Raw genomic sequence first — 23,591 nt, forward strand, 5'->3', positions numbered from 1 at the left:
TTTGAGAAACACTGCAGAGATGGCTTATGTGCACAGACTAGAGCACACAATGTGTTCTAGAAGACAATAAACTCTCATTGGATGAGAGAAGTCAAATACTAAAGAGATGCTTTAGCCTGGCTGCTGATACTCCTATCTGAGAGAGCTAAACAATAAAGCACAGGTTGGCACTGATGAAGAGCATGACGCTCAGGATCGATGCCTTGCAGAGATGAACAGAATTTGTGCTAAATGAAAAAGAAGCTGAAGTGCTTGTGTCAAGGTAGCTTGGAGAGGCCTTTGGATTGCTCATCACAGGGGCCAACTGAGATTCTGTTTAGACTCATTTCAGAGCAACAGCCGTGTTGGTCTGTATTCGCAAAAAGAAAAGGAGGACTTGTGGCACCTTAGAGACTAACCAATTTATTTGAGCATAAGCTTTCATGAGCTACAGCTCACTTCATTGGATGACGAAAAAATGGGTGTTTTTATCACTACAAAAGGTTTCTCTCCCCCTCTTACCAGCAGGAGAGTGGGGTGGGGGGAGAGAACCTTTTGTAGTGATAAAAACACCCATTTTTTCATCATCCGATGAAGTGAGCTGTAGCTCATGAAAGCTTATGCTCAAATAAATTGGTTAGTCTCTAAGGTGCCACAAGTCCTCCTTTTCTTTTTGTTTAGACTCAAAAATTCCAAGGATCAGCATAAGTACCCCCACTCCATTTGTGAACTAGAAGCTGCTGTTCCGTGCGCATTTGAGGGGTAAAAAAATGCATGCCTTTGGTTTCAAAATGAAGGAGGTGCTAGGGAAACCTGGAAAAGCTGAGTCATCCAAACTGGAGTAATTGCTCAATGCTGGAAAATTAGATTCCTTTATGGGAATCTAAGTGCGTCCATGACCCCCGCCACTATCTCCAGAAATAAAACACTGGGAAAATAATAAAACACTGGTAGCTGGGAAAGAAACAGACACAGGCGTTCAAGATTTAAGCAAAGTGGCTGATCCTGACCATGCTGTATATAAAGGAATAAGACTAAGCTCAGGAATCAGGAAGTCCTGAGTTCTAATCGTGGCAGTGTTATTGATTCAGTAGGTGACCTTGGGCAAGGTGTGTCCCTTATCTGCCCCAGGTCTCCCTCGGTACAGTGTGGATGATAACACTTACCTCCCAGCTCGCAGAAGTCTTGTGTAGAATATTATTTGTTCTGAGCACTCACAACTCCCAAAGTACTTCAGTGGCTGATCCAGGACTCCCTTGCCTCTGCAAATCAGGCTTGTAGGATTTCAGAATGCATGTGATTCATTTTAAGAGTTAGCACATTAGTGCACAGAGCTGTGCTGGGTTAGTGCTGTATTGCAAAATTCACCCCTTATTTAGCCATCTGCTTTTCTGTATTTAAAAAAAGAGTGAACAAACAGCTATTTGTAAACATTTGCCAAACATCACCTATGGCATTTCCAGCCCTAAATGCTGCATTTATTCAACTAAGCTTAGAAGAACTTCTTAGACAGAGGATGCATTTTGATGACAGGGTGCTCTCTACTTGTCAATCTCTTAGGAAAATTGCTTGTGAACTGAAAATGCCTCTTTTAATTCAGAGTCACAGGAGCTTAGTAAAATCTGTCAGGTGAGCAAGCTGGCATCTAAAGAGAAATCCACCGACTGCATTTCTAGGTCTGGGAAGTGCTTAATGAAAGACCATGGAGAAATTAACAAACTGGGGCAGCACAAATCCTCCCACTTTAGAAAGCACAGAAAGGGAGAACATCAAAGGAAAGCCAGGACGATGCAAAACAAATCATATTGATCTTAACTGTTCTGTGTAGTTCCAGCCTAATGGATCACAACCCATAGGTATTAGAAGAGCTGACATGCTTGGCAGATGGCTCCCCAGCAGGGGCAGAGGCACACTGTGCACATCTGTCACTGGCCCTGGATTGGTAATTGTGTGGCTGCCAGCAGATTTCTGAAAGATGAACACAGATAGGGGGAGGAGTGAGAACCACTGACACTCATTTTCCTCCTCATCATGCTCAAGCCTGAGTTGCTATTTCAGCTCCCCTCCTCCGCACTGAGTACCTGTCGGCTTGTTTACCTTCCTCAATGACTGAGGTGCCGTGTGTGTGCTGGAGCTTAGCTGGGAGACCAGGATGCTGTGTGCCTGGCTGCTACACACGCTACCCGCTGCCAGGGCTCTATTTCACATCAGTGCCCTTTGCTTTACGAAGAGTGGTGTCTTGTAATCGTTCCCTCACAAGAGAAGGAGAGATATGAGGCTCTGGCTTTCTGAGTTTGGGACCAGGCCAGGATACCAGACTCCTCTTAGATGTAGTGATTCTGAACATGGCAGTAAAGGAAGCTCCCTTTCAGAAGCCTTGCTTAGAAGCCTGCAGGGCAGGGTCTATCTCAGAGGCTGTGGCCATTTTTGTAATTTCCTTGTCATCATTTGTCAATATGGCCTGTCTTTTGTGCCAGACCCACGCCCAGGTCTAGGGCACTGGCCTGAGCACCTGCTCTGCCGCACTGCTACTGCTATGATCACAAGGACTTTTCTTCCCCGCACAGTGCTTTGCGTTAATGTTTAGACCATGCCTTGTCTTGCATCCTCCCGTCTCCTGCCTCCCCAGTAACCCAAACCTTGCCGTGCATTCACACAACTCAGGCTGAGATAGGCAAACAAAGACACAGGCGGCCTGGCCACTGCCTGGCACCTTGTGTGATCATTTACACCTGTTCAGAACAAAATGGGCCCCGAGCACTGGGCCTGATTCTCATCCCCCTTGCACTGGGATTCCAGCGCAATACCACTGAATTCCACACCATGATGTGCAACTTGCACTAGTGTAAACAAGATGAGAATCTGGCCCTACCATTCCGAGCTGGCTGTGCTTCATCCCCACTTCACATAAGATGCAGGCCCAGAGCAGTTCTCAGTTAGTGACCCCAGGTAATACACGCTTTATTTGCACTGCCGAGAAAGGTGTGGTTTTGCCGCAAGATGACTGACATGCATTAACAATCATGCTACAAAATCCTAGTGGAGACACAAGATAAATTAGGAGAGGTCAACTATGGGCAGGGATACACTGCAGGTGCCTTGTCACAACATGAATTTTCCAGCAGGGTAACTAACATGTGTTTAAAAACTCCACCTCTTTTGGCAGTGCAGACATAACCACAGTGAGCTAAGAGCAGAGCTGGGACCAGAACCCACGTCTCTGCATTCGAAGTCTCCTTCCTACAACAATCCCTTCTTCCCATTTGAAAAACAGGTCACCCAGTGGTTCCCAACTTTTTCCCCTGCATGACCCCATTTTCAGAGGTATTGTTTCCTGTGACCCCCAACAGAATGGAAGGTGCCATTTTCAAATGTCATCCTCCCTGCACTGTGACCTTGCACTTACCATGCATGCAATGGGATGGGGTGCAGGGTTGAATGCAGGCCAGATGGGCCGATTAACCCATTAGGCAGCTGATTAAAGAGGCTCAGCTGGGCAGGAAAAGGTGGGGCCTATAAAACCCAGGAGCTGAAAGGAGAAGGGGTGGCTGGGAAAAGGTAGATCCTCTGGGAGGAGAGAGTAGGGGCTGTAGTCACTCCCTGGGAAGAGGCTGTGGGGAACTGGCAGGCGCAGGAAGAAAAAGGGAAGCAGTAGCACGAAGCAGCCTAGGTAGAGTAACAAGGTCAGAGAGAGAAGGCCCAGACTGCTGAAGTGAGGGTCCCTGAGCTGGAACCCAGAGTAGAGGGGAGGCCTGGGTGCCCCTACTAGCCACTGGGCAAGTAGCACCAAGGTAGTGAGCAAGAGGACTGTTGAGGGGGAACACGAACAGTGACATGGCTGGAGGGCTGAGTCATAAGTTGTACATTGCAGTTCCTCAGGCTGCTGGAGGAGCTGCAGGCAGATAGCATAACGGTGTGCAAACTGCAAAGGGGACAGGGTGTTGGCCTTGAGCTAATCCCCAGAGTACTAGGAGGAGGCGCCAGTCTGTTGGTAAGTGGTGCACCCTATGACGTGCAAGATTGTAAAATGGCATCCTCCACACACTTAGGATTGTCAAGACCCAATCCGCTGAGGGAGTGATCCCACTTGGGGTTGTGACCTGCTGAAATAAACAAGGAAGCAATGGCCTGGAGGTATTTCTTTGCATCTTTATCCTTAAAGAGGCAGATACCTTCCCAGCAAGTTAAAATTATAAATAACCTATTCAGTGTGTACCTATATTATGGGAGAATCATTATGTTTCTGGGATTAATTTCCCCCTTTCTTGCTTTCTTTTTGCTGCTACTACTGTATATAGGCACACCTTTTATAAATAACAATTCAAACTTATCCAAGTCTCTTTAATACATTAAATGTACCACCCTTCCACACTTTTCTGAACTAGATTAAAAAAAATCTCATTATTTCTCAGCTGTATCTGCCAATGGAAAAGCAAACACATTAAAAGTGTTTCTGCAAAGAAATTGAATCTCAACTTAAAGTATCTCCTCCACTGTAATAATGAATAATAAAACACTCCATGGATCTCATTTAAGGCTTTGGCCTGACACAGAGTGACTACCTTTTGTAATCTTTACTTTCCTGTGAACAGGGAAGAAATGTTCTTTATTAGTGGCCCATTCACATTCCTTTCTGTCCTGCAGGGTACAATACAAGCTAGATTGCTAAAAACTGGCCCCAATTCTGTAAACTGATCCACAGAGGAAGATCCTGGCCAGTGGAGCTCTGCATAGGCTCAAGGGTTTAGCTGGATGGATCAGCTTGCTGGATTGGCCCTCCTGCTATATCTATGAAACCCAAACGCATGGAGCAAAACCATTAATAATTGCAGTGGTTTGGAAGGGCTCAAATTCCAAACTACTTAATTGTTGTCATATGCTGTATGAGCACTGTCAAAGCACAAGTGTGAAGGATTGGGGTGGGGGTGTATGTGAGCCTGCCCAGAGTAGAGGCAGCACTCTTCTTGTTCTCCTCCATCTCAGACTTCATTTTTTGAAAGTCAGTGTCTGGCTGCTATAGTTGTAAATGGCTTGTTGTAAATGATGCAGCAACAGCTTCCTGAGTTTGCAGAGAGCCTGAAACAATAGCTCTGAGGAAAGTCCACTACTTTCCATAGGCACTATACTCTGCTGCCAATGATGCTAGATTAAAGGTTATCTTAGTTACGGATAGGGATGCTCTCCAAAGCTGGGGGAAAGGAGAGGCAGGAGATTACAGAAGAGCTACACCAGCCTCTGCTAAAGTGGGGGCGCTGGAAGAGCCGGGGGGGGTGAATCCCAGCTCTCGGCCTTTCACCGCACATGGGTGGGGGGAGTGTCAGACTGGCTTCAGCTTGCTGAGGCTTGAAGACCCCAGCTCCCGACGCTGGGAGCGGGCAGGGACCGGCTGTCTCCGTGCCCCAGGCCGAGAGCAGCGTGGGGGTGGGCTCTGTCATTTGCCCCGGGCGGGGCGCCGCTCTCCACCCTGGGGAAGGCTGCTGGGCATGGGAAGACCTGGCTCTGGGGCTGGAGTCGGGGGCAGCTCAGAGCCGGCAGGAGCGGGCTGCCTTTGCCGGGAACCTCCCGCCGGCGGCTTGCGCTTGGGGCGGCTCTGTGCGCCCTTACCTGTGGGGAGCGGAGCTGCGGAGGCGGGGCGGGAGGCGGCGCGGCGCGACTCTGCCCTGCCTCCCCGCTCGCCGCCGCTCGCTCCCCGGCCGGCGCTGTGTCTCCTGCGCCTCCAAGATGAGCGGGCAGCGGCGAGGCGGCTGCCGGAACCCGCTGGTAGGTGGGAGCCCGAGCCCGCCCGTCCGCGCACGGACCCGTGGCGGGGAGCGCTGGGGGGTGGGCGGCGGAGGCTGGCCGGGCAGGTCCGTGTCCCTGCTGCTCTCTGGGCGGGCTGGGGTGGAACTTGGTGCTCGCCGCGCGCCGCTGGTGGGAAGGGAAGGGGTTAATGGTGTTTGGCTCCAGGGGGAAGGAGGTCGTTTGGTGTTGGAAGAGGCGCGTGTGCGTAGCACCCCTCCCCCCCCCCCCCAAACTGGCTTCTCAGGGGAGCTCTTAGCCCAGGGCCTGGCTTGTTTGCTTGGCAGAGGGCGAGCAAGTGGCGCAAACAGCAGCTTGTTGTGAGGGAGTTGACGCGAAACCCGATCCCTGTTCCTGGCAGGGCAGCGTCCTTGCAGTTTGGGGTAGGAGTGCGCTTCCTACTGCCAGCCCTGGCCTGGTCCTGGCATTGAAGGGTGGCGGGGGGGAGAGCAAATCCACTGTGCAGGGCACGGCTCCCCCAGCATGGGCAGAATTAGCAGGTCAGAGATGATGGTCACAGTCCTCCCCCTTTCCCCTTCTTGTTTCCTACAAAGCAAGGCTTTTTTAACTGCCAAGTGTGTCTGCCCTAGTAGGGCAGATAGATTAGTTAGCGCTGCCAGTGCTTTGCAACTTGTTCCCTTCCAGAGCAGGAAGTTAGGTGCCTTGAGTCCATCCTTAACTCTGGCTAATACCAGCTGAAGGAAGGACCCCCCCCCCCATTTCCTTTCCAGGTCTCCTTGCTGGCTCTGAACAGTTGCAGTTCAATCAGTGAATTTTTTTTTTTTTACTAGTAGCTTTTCCGATCTTGTCACTTGCTGGGCTCTGCTACTTACCCCCCAGGCTGGTACATGCTCCTGAATTAATACATAATAATTAATAAATAGTCTCTCTCCCGTCTGACTTTGCAGGCTGGGTAGTGGCCTTTCCCGCTTTAAGCCTAGAGATTAAATGTTCAATGATCCTGTTTCAGTTTCAAGCTTCTCTTCTGGTCAGCAGGCTGCAAATGCTGTGGGCTTGCTCCAGTCGGATCTTGTTGCTAACAGTGCTATACAGCTTTAGTGGCCATAAAGTTTAGTTAAAAGGGAGTTAAGAGATAATGGGTTTCTTGTTATTTAAACAGCTCTCCTCTGAAATCAAAGGCAGAGCGAGGGAACTGCACACATAAAGACAGTAATAATGCTAATTTGCCAGTTCTGAGCAGTGAGGTCTGAGAGAGTGGCTGGTATTTGAAAGAATGTTTTGCTATTGTTTTTTATTGACTTTCTGCTTTTACTGACCGTGATCACTGGCTTTGAAATGTAGCATATTACGACAAGGTAGACAGTGTGTCTGAGTAGCACTATTTTAATTCCTAGTTTTCAAGTCTTACTCATAGCTTTTGGAAGCGCAATGTGCATCACCTGTGTAGTTTATGACTATAATACATATATTTCTACATGCAGCTGCAGTGGTTCAGGTGCTTAATGGCAGCTCTGTCAAATGGGGTGGGGGAATTTGGGATATGTCTTGGTGTCTCTCAATTCTCTCAAGTCTGAGTGTGTTGATGGGTTAAGCACTGCCTGTGATTGTGGGTGTGACACCTCCTCCCCATGGAAAATGAATTCTGAATCCTTGATTCAGTCATTGTTGGACAATGATTCAAACTAGAATGTCCCCATCCAAGGAGCTGCCACAGGTTAGCCAGACTGGTAGCCTGTAACCACTACAGCTCAGCAAGGCACAGTTGCAGTGTGTTTCTAGCTAGTGTGGTGTTGTTACCTATGAACAGAAAGGTCAGTGATGGGCAGCATGCTGGGAATTTGGAGTGCAGTGCCAATTGCTTATATTGGGGACTGAGACATGTTGGGTACAGGTTTGAGCGGCTCCTTTATCCTATGAATAATATTAATACCCCCTTCCTTCTCACTACTTTAAAATAAGCCAGGTACCCCTGTCTATAGATAGCACTGATGTCCCGCTCAGGAGTGGGGAGGCGAGAATGTCACCTGATGTAGATGATGACAGACAAATTTGAGGATGGCAGTGGTGAGCTGCCTGTATTTCCTACAGGCAGCTTTTTGCTGTGCCTGTCACTGCCGCCTGTAACTTGTTAGGAATCTGCTTGTGTTGCTTTCCCTTTGCTTTTCCTTTTCCTTTTAATGAATAAATAATAAACACCACTCAGAAATGAAGAAAAGTAACAACTTGCCTTGATGCAATAGAACAAAACACACAAGTGACTCGAACTGGGTGTACAATGAAGCTACAGGAAAAAGAGCAAGCAGGGCAAAGATCCAGAAGGAGGAAGTACCTTTGGCAAAGGTCCGTTGCATGGAGTTAGGTGGTGGTTGTTGCTCCCAGAGCCCTGGGTGTGCCTGATGTTTACAAACAATTACAGACCGGCCTGTGCCCGGAGGAGCCTTTTGCATAGAATCATAGAATATCAGGGTTGGAAGGGACCCCAGAAGGTCATCTAGTCCAACCCCCTGCTCGAAGCAGGACCAATTCCCAGTTAAATCAGCAGCGCCAAGCGCCAAGGGAAAGCCGTGTGCACCCTGTATGTACCCTGCCTGGTTTGTCAGCATTGCTCTTCTGAAGCTGCTGCTGATAAATTCCATCCACTGAAATAGATCACTTGCAGTAATAATGGGAGCCGACAGCATCCCTGACAGAGGCACAAGACGTAAAGTGACTGCTAACTGTTATGTGTGCAGACAGACATACGTGTGAGTGAAGACGAGGGAGGTACAGTTTCTGAGCATGCACGTGATTGGCTTCTGACTATTCAAAAAAAATACTGTTATTTTAAATCACCCTCTGTTCAGGGTTGAATCACTTTCCAAATGTTTATATTTTTACCCTTAAAGGTTGGCCTGATTTTTAGGTTTGTTTTAGTTGATGTTTCTGCCCCCTGTTGGGTGTTCCCCAATCAGTTCTGAGGTGACTGTGTCCTGTTTAACCTGGCAAGTCTCGGGCAGAGGTGATGAGAATTGTCCCAACGGTGCATTTCCCAGGGGCAGCGCTTTCAAAAGGGGCTCATGGCTGCTAAGTTTAAATGCCTTGGTTTTCAGTTCCAAGTAAAGCCAAGGATGATGGGTGACCAGCCCCTCTAGAAATGTGGGTGTCCCCAGTCAAGCACTTGAAACCATTCTTTAAAAAAAAAAAAAAAAAGTGACTGTACCCTCTCCGTTAGGGGTCCGTCTGCTCTAGTGGGATAAGCCAGTGCAATATTGCAAGGAATAGCACAAAGGCAAGGAATAAAGGGACTCTTTGGGACAGAAGGCATTTAAGGCTGAGTTCTGCTCATGTAATTCTGTGGTACGGGCTTAGATCTGCATATTGAACTGCTATGTACTGTTGCCACTGAACTCATGGCTTAAATGGTCCCAAATGGCAAGCCTGAAGGCCAGTTAGCAGCTGCAGTCTTCTTCTGTGATATTTAAAACCTGGTTTCCCCCCTAAAAAAAACAAACAAACAAAAAAAAACCAAAACAAACTGGGTTGGTTTGGATCTGGATTTCAGATTTCCATGTTGAGGCGTGTGTGGATCTGGGGTTTGGTTGGGCTCCCAAGCTGAGATTCAGGACCATCGCTGCTTATTTTGCTTGCTAGGTCCCTAGCAGCCAGCTGAGTGGGAATGATTGTCAGCAGCGCTGCTTTGGCTTTCAGTCTCCTTAGAGCTTTCGCTGCTATGTGTGTACCTGCCAAGAACACAACTGCGTGCCTAGCCCTAGGAACCCTCTTGGCCAGAGAGAACACCTTTGCTTGGGTTTGAAGTCACCCATATTCTGATCAGTCCTGGAGCTCAGATGCTGGGGACTGTGTTCCCTGCCCTCCGCCGGCTTTGTAAAGCACTCTGCTTCACAGCCACTGGTGTAAAGTTGGCTGCTTTTTATTATTTTTTCCCAGAGAACAGTTGTACGTTACGGCTTAATGAGAACTCTGGTTTAGTGTCATCTATTATAAATGAGTAACTCTGTTAGTTGCACTGATTAATGAGCAGAATACACAGTAGGGAAGGAAGCGACTGACCTTATTGGGCCTTCTGTTCGTGTTGTTTACTCGGTTGCTGTGTCTTGTGCATGTAGTGACAGCACTGGGTTGGAACTTGCGGTCCCAAGAACACCGGTGAAGACTGGTTATTCAGGGAAAAATTTGAACACTTGTGTGTAGCTGAAATACCCATACTGTGCTTTGTGCTAACACCACTGCTGGGCAGTGAAGCATCCTCATGGCAAAGCAAAGTTCCCCTGGCTGGACAGACCTTGGGAATGGAATGTCTCAGCCCTTGAATCAGATACCAGCTTCCTGTTTTCCCAAGTGAGGCTGTTAGCAAATGTTAAAAGGAACTCCTTCTCCAGCGGCCTAGAATGTATTTCTGTCCCTCTCCGGCTAAAGAGGAGGAAGCGGAACAAGGCCTTAGCCTATGCACACTTTATCCAAGAAAGCAATACGCTCTAAGCACTGCAAACCCTCCCTGCTCTGTGTCAGGACTGGCACATGGAGCAGGAGGGGCTGGGGCCTGGCCAGCTTCAGTAAAATGTATCTCACTTGTTGGCTTTAAGATCCCCCAGCCCGTGCACTTCTTGGTCCCTCTCTGAGCCCCTAAGAGTGAGGGGCTGGCTGGGGAGCACAGGAGAGCTCATTCTGCATGGCTGGATGTACTGGCTTCTCTCAGGAAATACACCAGGGAGTGACCGCTGAGCTGGGAGCTGAGAAGGAGTCTCCCAGCTCCGATTTCCTCCTGCAGGGCTTGTAGCCACCCCCAGACAGGTGCTGCTTGCACCCTGCCCCTGCTCAGCTGTCTCTCTTCTCTCCCTCCTCCTTTCTGGCCTGTCTCCTTCTAGTGCATTTGCTGCCCCCAGTGCTGCGGGAGGGGTGGGGCAGAGAGCCCTGGGCTGGCAGCTCCTGTGGCCAGCTGTCCTAGAGACCCCTCAGGAGTCAAGAGGGTAGGCAGGTGGCTTTGAAGGAGCATGAGGGCAGATCCACTGGCTTTACCTGCAACCGTGGGGGAGGAGGGATGGATCTGGGGCCCTGCAGCCCTCCCTGTCCCTCTCCCTTGCCCTCTTCCCCAACCTGGCCTCATGCCTTCGAGCGCTGCAGGTTTTTGTGGTGTTACGTGATATGTGTAAGTGCCTCAATCTTGTCCTGTTTTGCATGTGTGCAGGGATCCTCCAAGAGCAGGGAAGGGTAGCGGGATATGGGGCTCATGCTCCCTTGGGCACCAGGTTGGGGTCCTGCTGCTGCATCCAGCGATGCTCGCTTGCCCAAAGGCATGAGGAAGTGACCAGTTCTCAACTCCCCTCGGGTAGCAGGTGTTGGGGAGGAGGCTGCACACTGCTCCGCTTTAGGACCTCAGGAAGGAGTACGGCTGAGTACCCTGTGTCTCCTCCCCCACCCCACCCCACCCCCCCGGGTCCTATAGCCCTGAGTGGCTGAGGGGCTCGGCTCGGTGCTCCGTCTCTGCTGCTGCCTTGCAGCCCCCAACCTTGGTCAAAGCAGAATCTTTTTAAAATGTCCACCCTTTTTACATCCGGTATTTAAAATGAACTCCCCCAAGGTTGAGCTGCCTCCAGGGAGGAGAAAACCAAGTGAGCTGGCAGGATACAGCAGGTCTCCAGTGACTAATTTTTCCAATCTCCCCCCCCCCATCCCCTTTCGTGTTTAAATGGTCTGTGTCCAATCCCGGCCCGCTGGCCCCAGCACTGCACCAGCCTCGCGGTGGGGACTGCACACACTTGGCCAAGTGATCAGAAAGGTCATCTGCTTGCACTACAGCTGCTGCAAGCTCCTCGGAATCTGCTGCAGAAATGCACGGCATTTGCACCGTGCTGCTGCATTGCAGCCCACGTCCCTATTTTTATTTCCCCTCTGCAGAATTGGAGGCAGCGCTGTCACCGGGGCGGGGATGGTCCACAGCCGGCCTCTTGCTTCACTAACAAATCCCCCCGCTCCTGGGAACTGTTCCAAACCATGGCAGTGAATGATGTGACAGCTCCCTAGGGAGTGGGTGGGGGCTGCGGTCCATGTGGGATCACAGACCCCTCTGTCGCCAGCCTGGGGGCCTGCAGCCCCACCCACCCTTAGGGATTCTGGGGCATGCTGCAAGGAGCAGCGGCTAGTGCTGCTGCTGGGAAGGGGGCAGGAGGAGCTGAAGCAAAGGCTTGGTCCCTCACAGCTTGTGGGGGTGCAGGCTGTGGGCAAGGAGCTGTGCCCTTCTTTGCTCCTCTGTGATGTGGGAGGGTGAAGGGTTCAGTGTATTGCTTTTCTATCCCTCCGAAAGCCAGCTCTTCCTTGCTTGTGCTGGAGGACTCCTTGGGGATCTGGGATGTGCATTGTGAGCAATCCCACCTCGCCTGCCTGGGTCCAGACTGTCCAACGGGGGTCCTTTCTTCCAAATGCTGCTAGTCAGAGGTGCGACCCAGCGAACACAACTGACAGTTTGGAGCAGGCTGCGGCTCTGATCCTATCCAGACTGGCGCATGTGCTCTGGTGGAGGCGTGGAATGAGGCTGCTGACCCCAATGGGATTCTTTGTATGAGTCAAGTGAAGCAAGTGTAGGGGTGAGCTGCATTTCCTTTCTCTTCGCAGCTGTCCATCACCCGACTCTTGCTGTAACTTTGTCAGTTTTCCATTGCCACAATGTTTCCTAGGGTGGGCAGGGCCCGAGTATCTAACCTTTTGGGTTTTAAACTACTTTAAGAATCAGAGAAGGGCACAAGGCCAATATATTCCCCTTTGCAGGCCCCCTTTTGTGACAAGATCATCTTTCTCATTAGTACTGGTTTTGCACAGAGCGGCTCTGCCTCTTTCTCGCCATCCCAGTGTCACATCTGGTAATATGATCAAGGCACGCTACGGTGTGTAGGTGGCCTCTGTTGATAAGGGAGGGCATGGGGTGAAGAGGGATGATTATAATGGCCAAGTCCCGAGGGGAAAGGTTGAGACCGCTGATCTATGTTCAAGCAGGCTTGCAGAGACTCCAGATGCATCTGGTTTTTCAGCCCAGTGGTGAGGAAATCTGGAGGACCGCTTTGTAGCTAGACTACTTCCTCCCTAGCAATGGTGTGTGGCATGACTGCGAAGTGAGTGGCTGTGTGAGCCCTCTCCCCAGGAGCATTGCCGCTGGATGCGATGAGCAGTGTGACAGAACATGCTGCTTATCGCTTTCCTGTGTAATTATTTATGGGTGTGGAAAACACGCACATGATCAAAGGCAGAGGCTGCCTCCTGGTCTCAAGCCATTAGGGGCTTTCTGTCTGCGCCCTGTTCTCCGTTTAAACTGGGACAGGAGTGTGACTATCCGTCACGTTTCAGTCCGACGCTGAGCTGAGAGAAGCTCCAAATAGGCAGCAAATGTTACTTAAGGGAGCTGGAGAGTATTTCCCAATAAAACCCACATTTATTATTTAAAATTGCGCTAACTAGGATATGGCCAGCGGGAAAAACGTGCTTAGTATACTATGGCAAGCAACCAGGTTTAATAAACGGATGTCCGTTCTCCCCCACCTGCTGCATTTCTGGTGTAGGGATTGGTAAACAGCTGCCAAGTGCTTGAAGGGAAATAAAACCAGGCTCTGCTTGAGGCATATCAAAGGAGCATGCTCAAAACCTGGAGTGTAGGGTGTGCTTATTGTATGCTCTTCCCCAGCATCGTGTGTGTTCTGGACCTGATCTTGCGGTCCTCTTTCAGGCAAAACTCCCATCGGTGGATTGGGACTTTTATATTCACCCATGCAAATTAATGGCAAAACTCACTGTCTCCTCCAAAACCTCCAAGTAAGTTGTATTTATTTTACAGCTATTAAAAAGTCTGCTGAAGGCACTCTGAGCACACATGCCCCTGAAGTCAGCATGAGTTCTAGGGTTGAGGATAGGACTCAGCATCTGAGAGCAGACGGGCGAAGCCCAATAGATCATAAAAAGGGGGGAAGTATTACTTTCCCCATCTGTGATGCCAGGGTGAAAATGATTGCTATCTGTAGAGTGGCTTGAAATTCTCATCTGAAAGGGGCTATACAATTTATTATTATTGCTAGAATTCATGTTGAATAGTGACATTAATCAGTGGGTCATTTATTTATTTCTTATATTACAGATACAGTAACTGGATCACATTAAGGGTAATTGCCTTGGAAAATTTCATTTAAATCCAGTGTTGAGTTAGTCGACCAAACCAAACCAAACCAAACCAAACAAACCCCCCAAGCCTTAGCTTCTGTTAGTAAGCAGGGGCATTATAATGGCAAGTGTCAGCACCAGCATAAAAAAAGCAGACTGGGAGAAAAGCTGCATGGGAGTAAACAGAAAAGATGCTAAAAAGATGCACTCCTCCTGCAGCCTCCTGCAGCAGCAAGTCAGAGATGCCAGGGACTAAATTAGCTTCTGTGTTCTTCAAAGAGACATGGAGCATATGAAATGTGTGTCATGAACAGATATCAAAGGAATCCCAGTAAATCTGGTTGTGTAACTGGGCTGATTAAAATTAGGCTGTTTAATTATGCTCAAGCACCTGAAATGCCGTGTGCCGTCCAGAGAGCAGCGGGGGCCCTGAGTGAAGCTGTGACATTACCGCAGGCTAGCATGAAGCTATTAACCTGCTCTGTTGCTGGAAGGGTCCAGGTGCTAAGATAGGGCTGACGATGTCATGGCCTGATGTGGGTGCTCTGGTGAACCTGCTTGATTTATTTGCCTCTCCTAGGGAGTTCCCATCTGTGTTCCCCAGGGGGGAGGGGCACACTTGAGGTCCTCGTGTGCCTGCTAAGTTACATTACATTAGAATGCACGTTAGCTAGCACCGGGCAAAACATGCAGGCTGTCATGGTTTTGAAGGGATTGGCACTGGCTCTACCCTGCCCCCATTGAGCTGTACCATTGGCTGTCGTAGGATCAGAGTTCGGCTGACTCTGAGGGCATCTGAAACACCCTCTCTCTGTGTAGAGCTGGTCCGTTGTGGTTACGGTCCTGTGGCCTGGCCCTGGGTTCACTGCAGAGTTAACCACAAGGAGCTGAGGCAGTGTTAGGCACTGGAGGGCGTGTTAGGGAATGTGTCCGAACTCGGGTAGTTTCCCTGTGAAGATGAGTCCTGATGGGCTGGCATTAACCTAGTTAGTCGCCGGCCGGCCATTCAGAAGGCACCAGATACTGTTACCCAGCAACTTAACATCCAGCCAGAGGAGGGCACCATACGCCCCACAGCGCAAGCAGGTCAGAGGGGCCCAGGCTCAGGAGGAAGCCAGAGGTTGCCCGTGAGCAGGCAGCTGGAGAGCAGAGCTTGGCAGCTGGCGGTGCAGGGAAGGCTGGGCACTAAGCAGCCCAAGAGCTAGGATAGGCAGGGAAGCATCTGGGTGCTTATCGCTGGCGAGAGGCCAGCAGCATTTCTTGTACCCATATTTAACAGCCCCTAGGGCTGAGCGAGGGACTGCTGGCTTCTCTCTCACTGTGGGGCTGAGGGTATTTACACCTATTATTTCTGCAGCCTAGAAAAGCATCATCTGTTCCCTGCAGTGTGAGAGTGTTAATGGGACCCCGAAAACGGGAGCCTACAGAGCCCAATGCCGGGAGCACCTGCCGTGCACTGAGCAGGCTGCAGAGGGGGCTGCTGTGTCACGCAACACCCTGCAGCGGGGTGTGGACACCATGTTTGCTTAGCACATGGGGAGTGGTGTTCTCCTTAAGGATCTCATGGCTTTTCACAGGGATGGATCACCAGGTGGGGAGAGACAGCTACCACAGGGCCTAAACCTGCTGCTCCTCTGTCTGTACAAAAGACGGGGCGTCGATGATGGAGGTCCAGGGTCAGTGCACTGGGGAAGAGCCCGGTCCCCTCCTCTGACCCTTCTGCCATGTGGCAATGGCAGCAACCAGGGCTGTGTTCAGTATTGCGCAGGGACAGATTAGAATAGCCAGAATAAATGGCTTAAGATGACTTGGGGATACAAATACAATTTCTTTAGGGTACAAAACAAACCAGCTAAAACTAGTTAATTAGCGAATGTCTTGTCACCCAACATACTTAGCTCTCAGCTGGAAACCCCACTCCTTGATAGGTTATAATGGTGCTAGATGGTTCATGGGCCTGGAGCTGAGGCTCCTGGATGAAGCCAGCCAGCAGATGCCACTGGGTAAATAGAGGCAAGGTGTTTGGCCAGAAATTGTCCTTGTCTGGTGTGTAGTCAATGCCAGTGAGATGTGGCTGGATCCTTGTCATAGGGCTGCCTGCCAGGAACTCCTTCTGTCAACTGGCTGTGCCCTGCCTCAGTTTCCCCATTCAGAGTCCCCAAAACAGTCCAATTAGTTTTTCTTAATGCCAGTAGCCCTTGTGGGGTTAAATTTATAACAAAAGCACGTGTGCTCCCTCCCCCCACCCCAACAAGCCCCAACACCATAGTCCAGTCAACACATCAAAGGCAGCCCTAGCTTCTCAGTCAGCCCTGGCACCCCTCACCGCGCCCCTCACCATGCCCCAGCTCCTTTGCCTTTCCAGCTGGAGTCCTGCCCCACTCTTCCCTGTGGCAATCCCACAGCCTCTCTGCTAGGAGCATCCCTCACTCCCTCAGCCCTGTCATAGTTCCTTTGGGTCCAGGAAAGTAGTTAGTCCAGCCTTGGAGATGTCAGTGGGTGGGCCCCTGCACTTCTCCCTTCAGCCCTCCCTGGGCTTGGCTCTGGCTTAGTCAGCAGGCAACCCCCACTGCTGCTTTCTTGCCTTCAGCATTCTCCCAGGAACCACCTTCTGCTGGCTTCCAGGTCTCCCCTGGTCTCTGGCAGCTCTCACCTGCCCTTCCTGGCGCACCCGTCTGCTCCGGCTCACTGGGACCCACTTTATAGGCCCCAAGTGCTGCCCTGCCCTCCTAATTGGCCAAACAGGGAGTACCCATTCTAGCAGGGGAGCTGGATCTACTTCATTCACATGGGGAAGCCACCCTGTGACAACCCAGTGCCCACATCGCAGAAAACTTCACTGTGGCTGGCACTGATTGGCCATCTTGTATGCAGTTTCAATGGAGGCAAAGGGGTGTGCGGGCTCTGAAGAGTGAACTCCAACCTGCCGGGGCTGGACCACAGGAGCCCGGGGGAAGGGAGAGCGGCATGGGAGAAGCTTGCAGCAGTTTTGGCTGCACTGCCCCTGCTCTGCGGGTGAAGGGAGGATCCCAGTCTCCAGAGCGCCAATGCAGTGCTGAGGTAACAGAGATAATTGTTCCAAAGGCACCCACGTCTCTTCCCCCAGAGAGCTCAAGGGGAGAGAATAGGGATTTCCTGCGCGATGCAGGGAAAAATTGTAACTAATGGAATAATAGTTTCCAGCATGGTGCACCCCAAAGTGACTTATCGGCAGTATTCTGGCTTGTGCTGCCCCTTGGCACATGCCGGAAACCTACCGCCAGTGCTGCACATTTGGTGGCCCCTCCAAAATGTTTCAGAGGCTTTGGGCCGGCCCACAATAGAGGTGCATTACAGGGTATGTCTCCACTGTAGTCAGGCCAGCCCACGTAGTTGAACCAGAGCTTGCTCGCTCACAGTAGTTGCAGTGACACAGGCCAGCTGGCCGAGTATGTTCCTTGGGTTCACAGTGGGGTTGTACTCGGGTGACTACCCCATCCCACCGCCTGTGTTGTTGTGGTTAGCTGGATCGAAGCTAGCTTGGGTGTGTCTACATTGCATCTCCCAGTGGCTGTGTAGACTCTCCTAAGATCTCACGCAGATGGCTGCTGCTTGACCCAGGCTCCTCACAGTCGCTGTCTGGTTCCCAGGCACAAGCCTAAGGCTGCAATGTTTGTGTTAGAAAGGCACTTAGCCTGGATAGTGCAGGCTTCGGCTTTGCAAACATTTGTCACTATCTTAGAAGACTCACTTTCCTCCCTTCCTCATGCCCAATAGAATGCAGTCGCCGGGGGCGGGATGGTGGTTTGATGGCACACCCCACTGCGCAGTAGTGTGGAGCTTTGGGGGAGAGGTGGGAACAACTTCGAGAAAAATGTCCCCCACCAGAAAGTGGGCTGTAGCCTCCGGAAGCACAGAGTGTTAGCGAAACGATGGCCTTACAAACTGGCTTATGTTGCTGAAGTTTCTGATGCAGCCCAGGGTGACAACAGGATGTTTAAGATGCTGTGGCAGAAGAAATCCAGAAACTGCGAGTTGTTACTGAGATTTATGGGCACAGTCTGCATAAAAGCATTTTATTTATCTGAAAACATCTGACACATACTTAAAGCTGGCACTCTAAAGTTTCTGGAATTCTTCCGGCATAACATTCCCTGGAGTAGCATTCATACACATTGTCTCTCTCCTAAACTTTACATGTAAACACTGACAGCTCATTTAGAGAACGTGCACACTGTAAAGTAACCACTCTGTTTACTAGTGTGTTTTAGCTCTGGCGCTTTGTGTTCCCATCTTCCTATGCCCTTGCAAATTGAATCCAGAGTCTGACATACTGGAAGCCCCAGGTACCTTTCTCCGGAGCTGAAATGTTTATCCAGGGAGTTGAGTGCTGCAGCATGAGAATCTGGGCCCTCTGGTACTCTATGCTGACACACCAATCTGCAATTCACTCTCCATCTTCACTTTTAACTTGCAAGATCCTGTCCTTTAGGAGCATGCTGGAAACGGAGCCAGAAACAATTCAGTTTATTTAGCAAACTGGCCCTGATTTCTCCTGGTCTGTGCTTTACATTATGATGGATGGGGAGTGAGTGCTCCAAGACATTGTTTTAGCTCCCCTCAAAGATGCCTTTGTCTGCTCTGCTTGTTTTTTCTCCAGAAATGTGCTCTGGCTTTACTTGGAGAGTTTCCCTGGCTGCTGATGGTTCTGTCTTGCTTCCTGGTGCTGGAAGCTTTTGCACATGTATTATTAGGAAGGGATGGTCTGGGACTGTATGTGTAGGACCCAGCTCTGCCCCTCTCTGTGCCCCACTCTAACTACTGCACTGCTCCTTTGCTTGCAGTGTTGCTATTCCAGCGTGATTCGTGATTAGCACTGCAGCTTTTAACTCTGCCAGAAGCCAGGCCTTGCTCGGGTTGTCTCCTGAGCCCATAGTTCTCTATCTTTGCCTGCCAAACTTGCTTCTCCTCCTCCCTCTCTCCCCAGGACCGTGGCCATTTCTTCAAGAGAACATATGCAAAGAGCTTTCTGATTCTGCTTCCGCAACACCTCTTCTCTCCTCCAGCCAGACACCCACTCCTGGATCCCCAAATGTTTCTTATCAGCTCCTATGCCCTGACTCCACTCACTTCTGACTTCTCTGAGCCATGTGCTCACATAGCCCCCAAGTCCCATTCCTTGACCCCATCTGGCTCTCCAGCTGCTGCCTCCTCCCCTTTGCCTTTCAGCTCCTTGAGTAAGACATCTGCTGCTGCCCTGATTTTCTACTGTTCTGCAATCCTAGCTTCCCCTGAAAATATCCTCCCAGGGCCTCCTCCTGCTCAGGTCCATGGGCTCTCTTCTTCTCTGCCGTGGTGCTGTCTCCCTTGATCTCTCCCTACTCCTGTGCTCTAAGTCTTGGCTATTCCTTGGAGCTCCTCTTCTGTCTTCCCCTCTCTGTTGGCTTCTCTGGGCTCTGTCTTCAGTCTCCTCCTTTCCGGTGCTTCTTTGTCTGCTTTCAGGGCCTCTTCAGTTGCCAAGCCCAATCTCCCCCTTCTCTCCTGTGCAGACTCAAACCTCCGATGCATGCTGAGCTCAAACTTCTTCAACGTCCTCCAAGCTTCTCTGGTCCTCCCATCACCCAGTGCACAGTCTCAGTGTCCTGTCATGTCTCCTTTAGGGTGACCGGATGTCCTGATTTTTATAGGGACAGACCCGATATTTGGGGCTTTGTCTTATATAGGTGCCTATTTACCCTCCCCCCCATATCCCCTGTCCCAGTTTTTCACACATGCTGTCTGGTCACCCTAGTCTCCTTCCATGCACTGTCTGTGCCATGTGCTGTGGCTCTCCTGCACCACCGCTAACCCTGATCCCCACCCGTCCCAAATGGCTTGGCCACCTCTCGCCTCCACTAATGCAAATGCTTCCTCCTGGCCACCCTGCTCTTCACCTCACCTCACCCCCCATCCCACCCCATCCTATCCCATCCCAAATGCTGCTGCTCAAGTCACCTTCCTCTGATGGCCCTTCAGAGCCATCCAGCAGCTCCCAGCTTCTGACCCTCTGCGCCAGGCACGGCTCTGCCCTGGCCCATGTGTCTGTTCTCCCTTCTCGCTCCTGTTTTTGCTCTGCACAGCCAGCATGGCTTGCCGCTCCCTTTGTGTCCCTTGCTCACCCTCAATTGTGTAAGCCCTTCCTTGCTGCCCTGTCCCTATCCTCACAGCACACTCCTTTGTGCGGGCCTTTCAGCAAGGGTCTCCGGGAGCATCAGAAACAGTCTCAAATTCGTACTGGCACCAGGTGTGTCTGCACGATTTTAAGCTCCTGGAGGTAGGTGCTGTGTCCCCTCTTCTGGTCTCACAGCACGACGCACCCTGCCACCCCTTGGCCAGAGAGCACAGAGTCCTCGCTTCCCCTTCCTGGGGCTCGCTAGCGCCAGGCGGTAATGTCTGGGCTGTATTTAACGTCCACCCTTACAAATGGGTTGAAATAAAATTTGAAAACCGTAATGAAAAGAGCCTGTATTAGTGTGAAGGGCAACCAAACCTGACATGTGGTCCTGGGCTCCCTATCGGTGTCACCTTTATCACTCCATGTCCTGGCGTTTGACATGTTCTATCGTTTCCAGAAGGACATAATTAGCGCATCCTTCTTTAATTCCCGTTATCCCCCCATGATTCCTCAAGTCATTTAATCAGCACTTCATCTAATGAATAATTATCAATCAACATTATCCTTTCAGTAGTTAGGAGGTGATTATAACTAGTCCATTTAGCTAGGTGATTAGAGGTGAGGTAATGTTCATTTCAGCAATCTGTATGCTCCTGTCAGCTGTGTTTTTGCAGCTTCCCAAAGTGAATATAAGGGGTAACATACACCTAGCTGCTGGAATACCATTGTGAGGCTATGGTGACATGGCAAACCTTGGGAGAAAAGTCAGAATGGTGTGTTACTGTCACCAAACCACACAGATAGAATCACAGCCCTAATTTATGCATGTCTTGAGAGCATGTTATTCATTGCATATCTGCAAACAAATTTTGTTTTGCTGCTTCCTGTTTCTCATTCATTATTTCTACCTCTTCTTTCTCACCTCATCTCCCCATCTTCTCTCTGTAGAGGGAGTGTGATCTAGTGGTAAGACCAGGGTACCACGAATCAGTAGACTGGTTCTGTTTCTGTCTGTGCCCAGCAGTGTGTGGCCATGGGGACGTCACTTAATTTTTTGTTGCTCAGTGTTCCCATGACCTACCAGGCTACCTATAAGGCCCCCTCACTGTAGCATGTGAGCTAGCCCACAGCAGGTTTGTGAGGTTCCATCAGTAATAGGGATAGCTCAGTGGTTTGAGCACTGGCCTGCTAAACCCAGGGTTGTGAGTTCAATCCTTGAGGTGGCCATTTAGGGATCTGGGGCAAAAATTGGGGATTGGTCCTGCTTTGAGCAGCAGGTTGGACTAGATGACCTCCTGAAATCCCTTCCAACCCTGATATTCTATGATATTCTAATATCTCTAAAGTGCTTTAAGATCCTCGGATGAAAGGCATTATGTAAATACAAAATATTATGCTCCATGCCACCGAGGGTCTTTGCCTCCCTTCCCAATCTCTCCCTTGAGCGCAGCCAAGCCACTGAGCACTCTTACAATGCTTGTCTGTGATGGGAGTTCTAAAGTGTATTCTGGATGTTGGGAGACTGAATTGATTTAAACCCTGCCCTTTCACACACATTTCATTAAGCCCTTTGCTGCTGGCGGGTTCTCATGTAGTCCTGTGATCTGAGAAAAGTGCCCCCAGCTCCCGCTAGTGTCCTTGGGATTAATGCATGTGTATTACAGTTGAGCAGTTGTATACCGTGCCATTGCACGCATGGTGGTTTCTGTAGAGAATAAAGGCACAGTTGCTCTCAAGGGGAGAATATGCCTGTGGATGTAATGCTCTTTTTCTCGTGTGCCAGTTCCAGGCTCTGTTATTATTCCACTGATCTTCCGCTGCTCTGTGCAAGATACAAAGCATGTATTTTCCTTTCTACTCATTAAAGGAAAACCCCAGTGTAATATACAAGGCATTATCCCGCAGTACAGCTCATCACAGAGATGGCCAATCACTGAGAGCCGTCCCTTCCACTCCTGTTGGGTCACAGGGGAAAGCTGTGCTGTGCATAGGTAAATTAACATTGTAGTTAACTGGTCAAATAAACACAGTGATAATTGGTGCAGTTGTGGTGTTTACCTGGTGTTTACCTGCTTTGTTGTTGTTTGTTTTGAAATTGGAGGCAGATGGGGATGAGGGCCAGTGACAGCTCACTGTCTATTTGCCTGAGTTTTGCCCTGGCTCTATACTGATGTTCTATGTGGCTTTGGGGAAGTCATTTACCCTCTGTTTATCCAGCTATAAAATGGGTATAATGCTTCCCAGCCTGCCTTGCCAGGGTGTTCTGAGATGCCAGCCCCTGTTTTCTCTGCTAGCACCCAGGTGTAAAATTCACACTGTCATGTCTTAACTTGGATCATAAGCTCCTTTGGGCAGGGATATTGTCTTGTACCTACATGTAAAATGCCATGAGGATCAGTGCAGAACATGTCTCCGACATGATTCTGAGGAGTTCATTAGCTTGTGTTCGTAGAAGTTACTTGAAATACTGTGATGCAGAACACTATAGATGTGAAAGATTAAGATTATTATTATTATTGCTCTATAACATCATTCAGGAGACATTCTATCACCCTGTGGCCTGGGAGTGTGTCCACTCGTTTTACCTGTGTGCACTGTTCAGTTCTGACAGTATCTGAAATGTTTTTTTCACTGGCGCATTGTTAATGCAGATTTGCAAATGAAAGACTTTTCGATACAGCAATACGTATCTTCACTACTGCTTAGTGTTATCTGATGCCTGGTAATGAAAGACCCTCTGTTCTGGTCTTTCTATGAGTGAGAGGTGGGCTATACCAGAGCTGTGTAGCTCTCTTTTTCCTGCCTGTGGGACTGTGGGTTTAAATTTCAGCGTAAGCATTAACAGTTCCTTGCAATTAACTTTTCTTTTTGTACCTCCTGTTGTAGCTTTGTCAGGTTGCCGACATTGGAAGCACCATTTAGCAGGTATGTTGGTGGGTCAGCATCTTCCCCTTGTGTTGGCTGCTTGCAGCTTAGAAAGTTCAAGAGGGTCTTTCTATAAAGGTGAAGCTGTAGCTCAAGTGATGGAGCCTGCACTGTTGGAGCTGTAGAAAGCAGGGCTCTCTCTGCGGGTCTCTGTACTGCAGAGTGTGGTTTGTTACGGAGAGCGATAGCCTCTTCAGAATTCAGGTTGCAAACATACACCCATTACAAGGGTGATATTGTTCCCTGTTCTCATGCTGTTGCATTTTCAGGGTTATTGCTAAATTTTTCTTTATTTACGTTTATTTAAAAAATGGAATGGACTGCACCACACTTAACACAAGGCGATGTCCTGGTGTCTGATTATTTATCACACCCACATACTGAGTGTTGTCTTAGATTGGATGGCAAGCTCTTTGGGGCAACTCTCTCTCAATATGTGTGTTTGTACAGCACCTAGCGCAGTCAGACCCCTGTCCTGACTGAGAGCTTGATGTGCTATAGCAGTGCACATCATTAATAATCTGTGGCACCTGGAGTATGGTTTGGAAATGTTGATCAAATTGAATGGGGATCAGGGGGACAAAAAACCTAACTAGCTTCAAGACTGAGCGTGATAAATTTATGGAGGGGGTGGTACAATAGGACAGCCTACAATGGCATGTGGCCCATTGGCAAC

The 23,591-nt window shown here is 49.8% G+C and overlaps 1 protein-coding gene across 4 annotated transcripts in view; it reads left to right on the forward strand.

Annotated features, from left to right (window-relative positions):
* The first annotated feature begins 5,542 nt into the window (after positions 1-5,542).
* The window catches only part of MID2 (midline 2), a 339,116-nt gene continuing 321,067 nt past the window's right edge, over positions 5,543-23,591 (forward strand). For all 4 annotated transcript variants that reach the window (XM_073360610.1, XM_073360614.1, XM_073360612.1 and 1 more), the window contains exon 1: positions 5,543-5,739. The gene's annotated coding sequence lies outside the window, so the exon portion shown is untranslated. The remainder of the gene's footprint in view (positions 5,740-23,591) is intronic.

The sequence above is a fragment of the Lepidochelys kempii genome, chromosome 9 (assembly GCF_965140285.1).
Source record: "Lepidochelys kempii isolate rLepKem1 chromosome 9, rLepKem1.hap1, whole genome shotgun sequence".
Classification (NCBI taxonomy): domain Eukaryota; kingdom Metazoa; phylum Chordata; order Testudines; family Cheloniidae; genus Lepidochelys; species Lepidochelys kempii.